Source organism: Ambystoma mexicanum, chromosome 3p, assembly GCF_040938575.1.
Source record: "Ambystoma mexicanum isolate Mex_15411 chromosome 3p, UKY_AmexF1_1, whole genome shotgun sequence".
Classification (NCBI taxonomy): domain Eukaryota; kingdom Metazoa; phylum Chordata; class Amphibia; order Caudata; family Ambystomatidae; genus Ambystoma; species Ambystoma mexicanum.
Genome location: NC_090925.1, coordinates 829,359,015 through 829,371,823, shown reverse-complemented (window position 1 = coordinate 829,371,823; position 12,809 = coordinate 829,359,015). Strand labels below are relative to the sequence as shown.

The window sequence follows — 12,809 nt, the reverse complement described above, 5'->3', positions numbered from 1 at the left end:
ACGTTTACAAAATGAAATTCCTGTTTTGGTTGTACCAGGCCCACCTCGAAACTGTGCTCAAAAGAAGTCTAGCCCATTTAATGGTTCATCACCCCACCACTATTAGATTCCACCTTACAGAGTCAAAGATGTGTCCGACTACTATCCTTTCATCAATCTTGGAGATGGAACAAGCACCTATGACATTTGGTTCTTGGTGAAGTGTCTGGTAAAAGCACCTGAAGATATAGAGATGGCCAGCAGGAGTGTCCATAACATGGAAGTATTGGTGCACCGAAGTGTGTCTAAGTGTGCTGGGCTGTTTGGCTGGACTCACTTTTCAACCCTCCTCGGACAAGGAGCAGTCAGCAAGAGGAAATTTCTGTTGCAGCCGTACCGCGCTCTGACGTGCGGCGCACTGCTGCAAGAGGAAATTTCTGTTGCAGCCGTACCGCGCTCTGACGTGCGGCGCACTGCTGAACTCATTTACTGGACCTATTTGTTTTCTATTGGACACTATGTACTGTTTAAGAACAATGCAATCCCCAAGTGAGAACTACCGTGCCGTGCACTTCGTGCACAGCATCTACTGTCTCCCGCCTTACTACATTACGGGTTTCTGATTCTTCTCTTCACTTTCAGATCCCGGCCCCAACCCCGCCGCAAGCCCTGCCCACTGCCCGCTCCGACTGGAGCTAATCTGTTCAAAACACACAAGCACGCGCACCGAAGTGTGTCTAAGTGTACTGGGCTGTTTGGCAGGGTGCAGGTGGAGTTTTAAGTTTTCGGATGGGAGCATCCGGTATATTATATTAAATGCAAGTAATTGCCTTTTCAACTAATTGTTTTGTGGGATTGCTGACCTAAAACTCAATCTGCCCTTCTTTCACTTTTTCCTTGCATTAGAACACCTAGATTTTACAGGCTGCTTTAGAGGTCTTTCTATTAGGTACTGCTGAACTGGGCACTTGGACACATTCATCTAAACCTAAGTATCTGGGGGACAGTGGTGCACTAATTAATTAGCAAATTGTCACTATAAACAAGAGCTTGAAAATCGGTGGGCAGTTTGCGTAGTGGCAAAAGACTTGCTGATGGTAATGTTCAAACAGGGTTGAATGCAACTAATCCTGTCTTATTACACGACTCTTGTGCAGAATCTAACACCACTGCACTACAGGTATCTGTGTATGATGATCGTACCACCAATATAAACAATATTTCATACAGCATGCAATCATTAGCCACTGAACCTAATGATGCCTCAAATGAGCAACTTCCGTTTTGCATGCCTAATGGTTCTGCAGATGACATTGATGAGAGTAAATTTATGTATAAAACAAAACCTAAGACTGCAGCATTAGAAAACGAGCCAGAGTTCATCCACAAAGCTTTAAATCATATTGACACTCAGTCTGTGCTACCAAACATCTCAGATGTTTCCATCATGGCACCTGCACTTGTTAGCGAATGGGAAAAACGTTGCAGAATCTCTCTCAACCCTCAATCACCTGTTCTATTTTTACACTCTGAAGTTGAAAGAATATGTCTACATAAAATACAAGAGGGACATTCTACTCATTCTTTTGGAGGGCTTGATAAACATCATCGTGAAAGATCAATGAGACCCTTGTGTAGCTCTCCTATAACTAACAATGGGAAAATTGGTAAAGGGGCTAATTCTGTACCTGACCTTCATATGAACAAAACATTTGATGAAGATGATTGTCGTGAGGAAAGGGTTGGCTCTTACTCAAAAATTGCAGAATTCTGGTTTCAAGGTAAAAAAGATGATGATGTTTTGAATTTTCCTGTGATTACATCTCTACTAAACTTATTGGAAAAGGGCCATGATCTAACCAACAAGCACATTAACTCCCTTAAGGAAGGGATGATGGCCCTATCTAATAAAATATCTAAAGTAGAGGGTATTTTGCTGACCCAATCAGCTGGACAACTAGAAAGACAGGGTTTGGTGGATGCATGTTTATTAAAAGCATTAACTCCGATAATAAAAAAGCTACTAAGAAAAACAATTTAAAAAAAAACTGAGAAAAATGAAGAACCAAGTGCTGGTCTATCTATTGATTCATCTATGGGATCCTCAAATTAGCCAAGGATACACTTGACCCAACTGAATGATGAATCTAAGGCGGTCTTAAATGTGGGTGCACCCAGTGGGACACAGCATGAAACAAAACAAAAATTAAAAAGGCAGCACTAAGATGCGATCTCGAGATGGTCAGGGGGAGGTTGTGCAAGTTAATTTAGGACCCTTGACACAAGGTCGCTTATCGACCTTTTATCCCCTTAGCGAAAAAAAAAAAAACTACTGGAAAGGCCTTGCAGAGGGAAGGAATTCCAATGTCTAACATGGGTGCTGTGCCTAACAAAAAAAATCTTTGTCCCTTGAATGCTAAAGCTAAATCCACAAGTAACATGACTAATTCTGAAGCTCCATTTAATAGTGAAAATCAAGTCACTCCACCTGTCCTCGGCAATGTAAACAAAGAGTGCGCGGGGGTGTACGACGCAGTGGTAAATGGAGTTGTTAGTGCCAAGGCCAAAAATGACAGGATGTCTCAATCTCGAGCTAGCTCTGAACAAGATGAAACCGAATATTCCTTCAATAGAGATACGAGGTACATCTTGGGCTGGTCTAGTGATCAGTCTATAAATGGCAAACAGAGATTGAACAGATCATTTCTGTTTAACATTTTTAAGGGTAGTCCTCAGCTGAGGACCCTTCACTCAGACGATATCGAGTGGCTGAGGTTGGCTAATCACAATAACCTAAGAATGATCTGTGCACCACAATCTGTAATAATACTTAAGCTATTGTGGGAACATAGGGAAGACTGACTCCCGTGCCCTAACATTACGCCTCTTTAGGCCTATTGAGGCGGCTGATGTGTTCTTAAATGAAGTTCCTCAACCGGTTGAATCAGTAGGGGCATCATCAACTAACCTTCAGGCTGTCCCTACTCAAACTGCTGATCTTATATCTAAAATCTCAGAAATGGTGGGGGCCCTTCCAACATCACTTGATTAGCCCCTCTAATGACCTCTATCCTCTAATTCTCAAAAAAACCATAGATATGTGCTGATATCGACTCTAACCAACAGGGTTTTAAAATTTTATCTTGGAATAGCTGTGGAAAAAAGAATTTAGAGCAATGGTAATCAAGATATGCAAAAATGGGTTCACCAAGGATTTAATTAATACAGGAAACCATGTGCGTCAGTGAGCACAATATTGATGGCTTCTCAACCTTTTGTTTGCCTGCAGTCAAGGGCACAACTGGTCGTCCATACGGGGGAATTGCGATACTTGTTAACAATGCTATGAATCATAAATCCAAGGTTGTTTATTAAAGAAAATGGCATGATGGCTATTGAGTTTCTTTCAAGTGGTTTGTCGACTTGTGTGTTCTTAGTTGTATGTGTTTATTTTAACCCTCCAAACACCTCCATAGATGCTGCATTTGACACCATGGATGATATATTAGAAGAGGCTATGATTTGGAATCCGAATTATATGATTGTTATTGGGGACGACTTTAATGCTGTATGTTCACCATCTATGTCTGCTCACAAAAACAAACAAATGTGTCCTAGCAGCTCTTCAATTACCATGGGGAAGTGCTGGGTAGGTTATTTTAAGGAATGGAATATACAAGTGGTAAATTATGAATCTCGCCCGCATAGAGGGACTTGGTCGAGGGGGCCTCTAACTTCATACATTGATTACTTTTTTGTTTCTACCTCACTAATCACTATGGCCGACAATGTGCTAATTATTGAAGATACACAGAGTGATCATAATCCCATTAGCATCAGTATTAGATGTGAATAGGCAATCTTAAATAAAGAAGCCGCATTGGATTGGTGACCCTTCATCGTGCGCAGACCTCTGTTGGTTGGCATCCAAAAATGTGTAGAGAACTATCCTACCTGGTACACAGAGATGCAATTAGGGTGCCTCACTCAAAATTTGTCTACCAATGCCCATATGAGAGAAGAATGGAATACTCATAATAAAAGAGCATATAGAATATCTTATGCAGAGCAGCATTGAACAAGTTCATTGACTCTAGAGGATATATTCTCGAAATTGCCAAAAACAAACGGGAAAGAAATGGTATGATAAGAGCATTAAGTCTGCTGTCACTAAACTATGCCAATTATTATGATGCCAAAAAATTGATTAAATTGAAATGTAGCCGCATGTTAAAAATTATAAAAATGAATTTACATCTCTATGCCAATTAAAAAATGAAGCACATTATCACAAAAAATACTAGAAATATTTGTGCAATATTGAATAGCAAAAAAGGGGTTGCTGCGCACGATTTGGGATCCCCGATTGCAGCATTCACATAGCAGGAATACATTAAAAATAAGTACAGTCTACCCCCTCAATTCCAACACTTTGACTCTGGAATATTACATTACAAATGTAATGAATGTATGTTCTTCTCTCTGGAGGAAATCATTGATGCAATTAAATCTCTAAATCCCTCTAAGGCGGCCGGGCCCGATGGCCTGCCTGTTTGTATTTTAAAAGACGACCCCCTACTTCTGGGGTGCCATTCTCTATACTAAATTCACTTATATCCTGGCGACCAATATAATCCCAAGGTCATGGCAAAATGCCATTATTATTCCAATATACAAGAAAGGGAACCCAATGTTGCCTTCCAACTTTAGACCTATAGCACTTATGGATGCCTCAGAAAAAGTATTTGCCATTATATTATTGCAGCACCTATAAACATTTATAGAAATAAAGAACATCTATTCAAAATTCCAAATTGGATTTCGCAAGAATATGGGGACCTCCGTAAGTGCATTTATTATCTCGCATATTCTTGTGCAAACTAAAACACCCAACACTGGTGCAGTCTATATAGCGGCATTGACCCGGAGCAGTGCTTTTGATACAGTTATAAGAGAAGTACTATGGACTAAATTATTGAATTTGGGTTTTCCTAAAAGGATGGTGCAATTGATTGCTTTGAGACATAATCATACGACTTTTCAAGTTAGAATAACCAAATCTGGTGCACTCAACTCCCATTGACACCGAAACGGGGGTAAAACAAGGATGCAACTTGGCCGCCACATTGTTTAATTTATATCTTTGTGATATGGATAGGTTATAGAATGAGACTGGCATGTATCCCGTGAAACTTGGGGATTTAAAAATGTCATGGCTATGTTTTGCAGATGACAATGTACTGCTTGATCGAACCCCCAGTGGTTTACAACTGAAACTGAACCAATTTTCTAAATTCGCTGGATTGCACAAACTGTTGCCCAACTCTTCTAAATCGCAAATTGTCATCTTTCGCAATTATAAAAAAAATTAAATCATATATATGGCAACTAGATGGAAATTAAATAGAATGTGCAAAAACAATTCACTATCTTGGCTACCCCTTAAATGAGCAATATTCTAAAACATTTTGGGAAGTACATTTGAAAACGAAGGTGCGCCCTCTGGCATCCATGATGAAGGTGATAATCCGAAGATATTGTGAATTTTCATTAATACTGCTTATTGAGTTTTACTTGTTGAAAGTGGAACCAATCCTTCTATATGGATTGGACATGTACCTTCTGGATATGGGAGCAACCCTAAATTATATACAGGGTAACCCATGGAAACGCACTTTGGGATTATCTCCATCGGTCCCAAATTCAATCATAAGACATGAAATGGGTTTATCATCTCTAGCAGCGAGATGGTAATGGCGGAAACTGTCAAGATGTGCAGATATTAAGGCACCTTATCATAATTCTCTCTTTTATGATCTAAAAGTGCTACTTGCCGAAAGTCAAGCGCAATCTATGTGATCGTGATTGGTCTGCAACTCTGGATTGCAATAATAAATACATGACATATATGGAATATGCGAAAAGACCTAGGACGAGAGAGCAGAGCTCTTTTTATCTCTCAATGTGCATCTAGAAAGATACATCAAGTATATATGCAGTTTAAATTGAATCAGTGTCACACACTAGAGAGAATCCAACATTGGGAAAAAAAAACGCTAGTGTACTAACTAATCTTAATTGTCGCTTCTGTGATTATGGAACGGCTGAAATCCTGAGTATTGGTGCAGTGTTACAGTCCATCAGGAACCCTCACGGAACTGGCAAAAGAAATGGGAGAGTGAGATTCCTCCTTGACAGGGCTGCGAAACGCAATAAACACCTCTATAATGATGAATATCTTGGAGTTGAAATCAGATATGGCCAATAATTCTCGGAAGATGGCTGCAAACAAGGCATTGTGTGTAACAAACCAGGTAGGTATGCCCCAATTTTACAACCTCACATACTAGGGCCGGTCATATATTTTGTATACAAAGGGTGTATTTGAAGTTGACATGAATTGAATTAATCATACAAACGAAAACATGTTCATTTGATCAAAAAAGCCATTTTGAAATTACGTCAATCCCCCACCACACAAACTTTTTTACATGTGTTTAAATAAATCAAAAACAAATATTCAAACGTTATACTTAAATTATGAAAATACTAAAGTACAAAACAATGGACACAGTACTTTGAAGCACTTCACTTGTTTATAAGCTTTTTACAAAACAATTACAATTAAACAAATCAATTCTTATTGTGCCAAGAGTTGACAATATTGATCACTATGAACAATTTAGTAATCTATACTGTTGTAAGACCCCCACACTTCAATGTGACCAGAACAAGCAAGCAATGTTGTAGTTTCTTGAACAGTCAAGGCATTAACATCGGAAGGTCTGGCAAAATTAGACAAGCTTCTGGAAAAATCCTACGGTAAAATAATGACTGAAGTGGAGACACCTGGAAATTATGGTGCGAGGACAGAGGAGTTGGTAGAAATCTCTTCAACAACAATCTTTGACAATACCCCCCTTTCAGATTCAGTGCCTGAAGAGTTCCGGCGCTTGGCACTTGTAGTGGAGAACGATTAAAGGGATAGTCCAGTAAAAAAAATTTAAAAATAGATTAGCAACATTAAAAAAATAATACTAGCACTTTTTATTTTAAACTTCCTATGTAAACTTTTGAGCTATTCAAGCTCAAAATTTGCAAAAGCAAGCACATGGGCGCATCCATTTTGTGAAATGGATGCCCGCCTGTGCTGGCTTTTGCTTTTGCGACACTAATGAAGGAAAAGCCAGCCAGCTGTAGTAAACAAAAGCTACCGCTGGGTGGCTTTTCCTTCATTGGTGCTGTACGCGGAGGACAGGGACCGGAGACCAGAGCAGGAAAGCTGCAGCTGAATCTCGGTAAGTGCTATTTAATTTTTTTTAAAAAAAATAAGCACTAGCTGCAGTTTTTTTCTAAGTTTTCCGGGCTGGAGGAGCCTGGAAAACTTAGAAATAAAACTGCAGCTTTAAAAACGTATTTATGTTTGCAGTCGCTTTTGAAGCGACCGCAAACATAAATACAACGTTGCGTTTGAAAACGCTGTGGTTTTTCTTTCCAAGTTTCTCAGGCTCCTCCGGCTCGGAGGAGCCTGAGAAACTCGCAAAGAAAAACCGCAGCGTTTTCAAACACAACCGTGTTGTGTTTCTGCCTGCTGTGACTATCACAAAGTGAAAGCCATGGCAGGCAGAAACACGGTTGTGTTTACATGCCGCGGTGTTTCTGCCTACAGCCGATTTCCCATTTGGGGATCTCTGGCTCCCCACGGGGGGCCCGAGAGCCCCAAATGGGAAATGCTAAATGCTGCAGTGTTTCTGCCTAAATCTGATTTCCCATTTGGGGCTCTCGGGCTCCCCACGGGGAAGCCGAGAGCCCCAAATGGGAAATGTTAAATGCTGCAGTGTTTCTGCCTAAATCTGCCTTCCCATTTGGGGCTCTCAGGCCCCCCGTGGGGAGCCCGAGAGCCCCAAATGGGAAAGCAGATTTAGGCAGAAACACAACCGCGTTGTGTTTCTGCCTGCTGTGGCTATCACTTTGGGTCTCCGGTGCTCCCCTGGGGGAGCACCGGAGACCCAAAGTGATAGCCACAGCAGGCAGAAACACAACGCGGTCGTGTTTGAAAACGCTGCGGTTTTTCTTTCCGAGCTTCTCAGGCTCCTCTGAGCCGGAGGAGCCTGAGAAACTTGGAAAGAAAAACCGCAGCGTTTTCAAACACAACATTGTATTTATGTTTGCGGTCGCTTCAAAAGCGACCGCAAACATAAATACAATGTTTTTAATGCTGCGCTTTTATTTCTAAGTTTTCCGGGCTCCTCCAGCCCGGAAAACTTAGAAAAAAAAACACAGCTAGTGCTTATATTTATTTTTTTTAAATAAATAGCACTTACCGAGATTCAGCTGCAGCTTTCCTGCTCTGGTCTCCGGTCCCTGTCCTCCGCGTACAGCACCAATGAAGGAAAAGCCACCCAGCGGTAGCTTTTGTTTACTACAGCTGGCTGGCTTTTCCTTCCTTAGTGCCGCAAAAGCAAAAGCCAGCACAGGCGGGCATCCATTTCACAAAATGGATGCGCCCATGTGCTTGCTTTTGCGAATTTTGAGCTTGAATAGCTCAAAATTTTACATAGGAAGTTTTAAAAAAAAGTGCTAGTATTATTTTTTTAATGTTGCCTATCTATTTTTAAAATACATTTTTTTACTGGACTATCCCTTTAAGTTATTGGTACGAGTAAAGATCCCGCCGAAGAGCGGGATCGAATGCAATCAGCCCCGGATGATCTTCCTATAATGCCCCTTGCTGGCCAAGAGGAGAGCAAAAAGAAAAAGAAACGAAAGGGGAAACCGGGGATCTCTAATGCAGTAGAGTTAGTTCTCAAAACGAAGAAGCAAAAAAATTACGGAAAAAAACACTCGTCTACCTCAAGCTTCATACAGTCATTAATCCAGGGGTGGCTGCATCCAAATCAAAAAGTATTCAAATAACACCAACTAAGAAACACCGGGGATGACCCTCCCCCAATGGGAAAAAAAAAACACAGGAGGGGAGCCACCTGGGAGGGCCAACCAAACTCAAGCACAAGAGGCGGTCCATATCGATCGGACTGAGCCTGTACAGATCAGGGAAAGCATTGGCATCGAGACAGAAGGGCTCTGGGGGTGGCCTGGAAGGTAGAACTCCTGCCCACCGACAAGCCAATCGAAGAAACCTATGAAGGCTGCTCATATTTTCCCACGAGGTAAACCACAGGCGGACAAAACACTAGCAGGACATGAAGGCCCAGAGACGATTGAGTTGACTCAAAATGGAGTGCTGGCGGATATGGCATTGTGTCGCTATGCTATTCCAAGGCTCTGGATTAAATCCACAAAGAAGGGGAGAAACCAGAGGGCTTTGAACTGCAGTGCTTTATTAGAAATCTAAGAAAATCCCAGATTTTTACCTACTCTCACGAGAAGATCTAGAATGTGTACGTTTTTTCCGGATAGAGACTTGTGACCATTGTGGAAATGGGTCTAAAGTCTACGTTGACGGCGGAAGCGATTTTGGCAGCTGATTCAGACCTCAAGAACAGGAGGTATGAGGTCTCAACAAAGCTACTAGAGAAAGCTCTAAGCCTCAGGGGAGTTTGAGGGGTGGGGGCATCAATACAGTAGTATCGCTACCCACCTCGAATCAAGATAACCAGGTGCAACCAGCAGGGAAAAGTGGCTTTAGACCGATCAATACCAAATCAAAAGCTTGGTCTATGCTTCCCGAGATGCTAAACCAAATCTTTGAGAAACTGGGTGTGACCGGTAACACCAGAAGCCCCAATTCCTTTAAAACATAGGACACGTCTTTTTTTTCTCTTTGGCCAGCACAACATGATGATGCTACAAGAGACGTGGCTGATTGACTCTTTCCAGATGGACGGATTTACAACCTTTCATCAATTGGCCTCTCAAAAACTGTGGTAGACCTTCAGGCGGCTTGGCAATAACAATCCGAAATTCTTGCTGCATTGACTCAGAGCGGATTCCCACGAACATGAGCTGAATCCAAGCAGTGATGCTGAATCTAATCCACAAAACCGAGCAGAAAGTAATAGTGGCAGTGAACCTTTATTGGAATGTAGCCTGTGTCGAAATGGGGGACTATTTGGAAAACCTGGCAGAACTACTCCTAGAAATAAGAATGAGCAACGCGTCTCCTACAGTCCTCTTAGCGGGTGGCCTAAACTCCCAGTGTATCCCATGGACAGAAAGGTAATAAAGGGCAGTTTAGTGGCCTGGTAAGGGGTGAAAAATGTTTAAGCTTCCTGACAGAGTGGAACAGAGTGATGGCAAATGGTGCCATTATGGGAGATGTTCTGTGGAGTCTGGGTTCATCAAGCTCAATATTAGATTATGTACTTCTGCCCCCCTATCTATTCAGCCTTTGCGAAGAAATATTGGTGGGGGAGAGTGGGGCAAGTTATCATAGGAGATTCTGGCTTAATAAATTGGGACTTCCCGACAATCCATGCAGGTCTATGCCCCGACTCGATTATGAATGAATGCAAGAACAGACTAAAAACCCTTTAAGGGGGTGCGAGATTGAAGATCTCTCTAATAGATGTAGGGGGTATAGGTGATGTAGAATTAGGTCTGCAATGTACACCAACTAATTTTCAAGACTTCTTATGGTCTGTAGAGTGGCCAAACGCCTGGTCCACTGTTAGGCACACTAATCATCACCACTTATTTGAGCCTTGAGGACATAGCAACTATCCTGCTAGACCCTTTGGCTTACAAGTTTAAGAAAAAGAAAAAACAAACCTCCAGAATGAGTACCAAAACTGGATACGAGGCAATAAATATCAGTGCCACCAGAATGATGGAGAGGCTATGTTAAGAGCTCTGGGGAAGGGCAACTCCTGTCATTTTTTTTGTCCTTGATCAATTGGAGGGAGAGCTCCCAATCCCTTGCAATGAGTAACGTGATAGGGGAAAGGGTTTGTTATAAACACTTGGCCGCAGTATACAGGAAGCCTCAGAGTGTATATCCTACTAAAGATCGGGATGTCTTATGGCCTTTAGAGGTATCGTAGGAGAGAATTTTAGAGCAATTCATCCAATCCTCCCCTTCAAAGGCATCCGGCCCGAATAGGCTTAAGAATGCCATTATGAAGATTAACGGAGCAACCTGGTCCAGACTTTTGGGTACGTTCTTTGAGAAGATCTTAAGGGGAAAAAAACCTGCCTACTTCCTGGAAGTCCTCCATCATTATCCCAGATATATAAGGGAGGCGATCGGTTGAATACTGGAAATTATCGCCTGATCGCCCTCCTGCATGCTGAGTGTAAGATCTTTGCAGGGTCGAAACAGAGAGCTGTAGGCTTTGGACAACAAGATAGCAAAGGCCCAAATAGGCCTTAGTAGGGGTAAATGTACCTTCCTAAAGGGCCTAGTTCTGAATTTAGTCCGCGAAAACTCATAGGTTAAAGGAGGCCCAGCCCTGTATGGTGCTTGGATCAATCCATCAAAGGCATTACGGTTTGTAGAGAGCGCCCCTGGGCTAAACTGGATGATTGGAGAATACCAAGGCACCTAGCTATATTGGCAAGCCTCCCTGAAGATTGGACTGAATGTAGCAGGCCAGTTGACTGTTGCGGTAGGGGTGGGCAGAAGGGTCAGGCTGGGTTGCCTCCTAGCCTCTATTCTGTTCAACCTCTATAAGGCTGATCTAGATGGCAGTCTGGATGCCACGGCATTGGTCAGTCCTAAAATAGGAGGTACTCCCATCAGATGGCCATCTTATGCTGATATAGTCTTACTGCACTTCTATCCGGTGGGTTTGCAGCATCTTTTAAAAGTGATGTGGGCCTATGCAGAGGTAAATGAAAGATCAACACAAACAAATCTAACAATGATCTGCAAAAGGCCGGGGAAACAGGTTGGACACCTTAAAAAGGCTTTAGGAGAAGAGGAGATACCTATAGTGAACCAGGTAACCTATCTGGGCTTTAAATTATATGCCTGTGCGATGTTCAACAAACTGAATCTGGATCTTGATAAGTCCAGGGGTTGGGGGAGACAGATGCGGCAAGTTCTGAAAACATACTGCAAGTTCTCCCTAGTGCTGCGACTAAAATTCTACACCGCAAAGGTGCTCCCAGCCCTGCTCTATGGGATCGACACAAAACTTCTGCTCTGGGAGACCAACTGGATAAGAGTAGAGGGTCGACTCTGGAAAAAAGCTCTGGGCCTGCCTCTATCCCTCCCGATGGCCAGTCTAAGGTTCAAACTCGGGCTCTCCGCGTTAAAACTGCATGTGGACTGGCAAATCATCTCATTATATAGATCGATTATAGTTCCACAAGTGAATTCCCTTTATGTCAACATTGCATCTAGATTGGGACTGAACTCCTCGAGGCTTCTGACAAAATTAAAATTATTAGTGACGAAAATTCTGTGAGAATGAAAGCAATACAGAGGAGCTGACCTCCAACCAACTTCGCACAAAGATTGAAGAAAATAAAGGATTGGATATGCACTATTGATATAATGCAATCCTTAACCCGGCGAAATCCTTTCTGTCAATTGATTAAAAAAAATGGGAATCAAGCAGAGATATCTAAAACGCTTCCCTAATACAAGTTTTAGAAAAGAATGATGCGTCTCAACCTTGTGCCGACTGGGGACGTTCTAATGTACTGTGATAAGGGTAACACTTGTGGAACAGGTTGCACTCGGTGAAAAGAAAATATTGTCCAGTGTCTCAAACACATCCTGCTGAATAGCAGCGGTACCTGGGAGGTGAGGAGACATCGGTTTCTCTCAGCAGAGAGAGTAGACACCCTATATTCCGAGATCTTTTGGAACAGACTGATTGCAGGGGAATTAAATTGCTTAATTAATCCAAGTGATTCGAGTG

At 42.2% G+C, this 12,809-nt stretch overlaps 1 protein-coding gene across 6 annotated transcripts in view; it reads right to left on the bottom strand.

The window, feature by feature from the left end:
* Positions 1-12,809, bottom strand: part of BCKDK (branched chain keto acid dehydrogenase kinase) — a 744,533-nt gene that overhangs the window by 76,575 nt on the left and 655,149 nt on the right. The gene's annotated exons all lie outside the window — the stretch shown is intronic.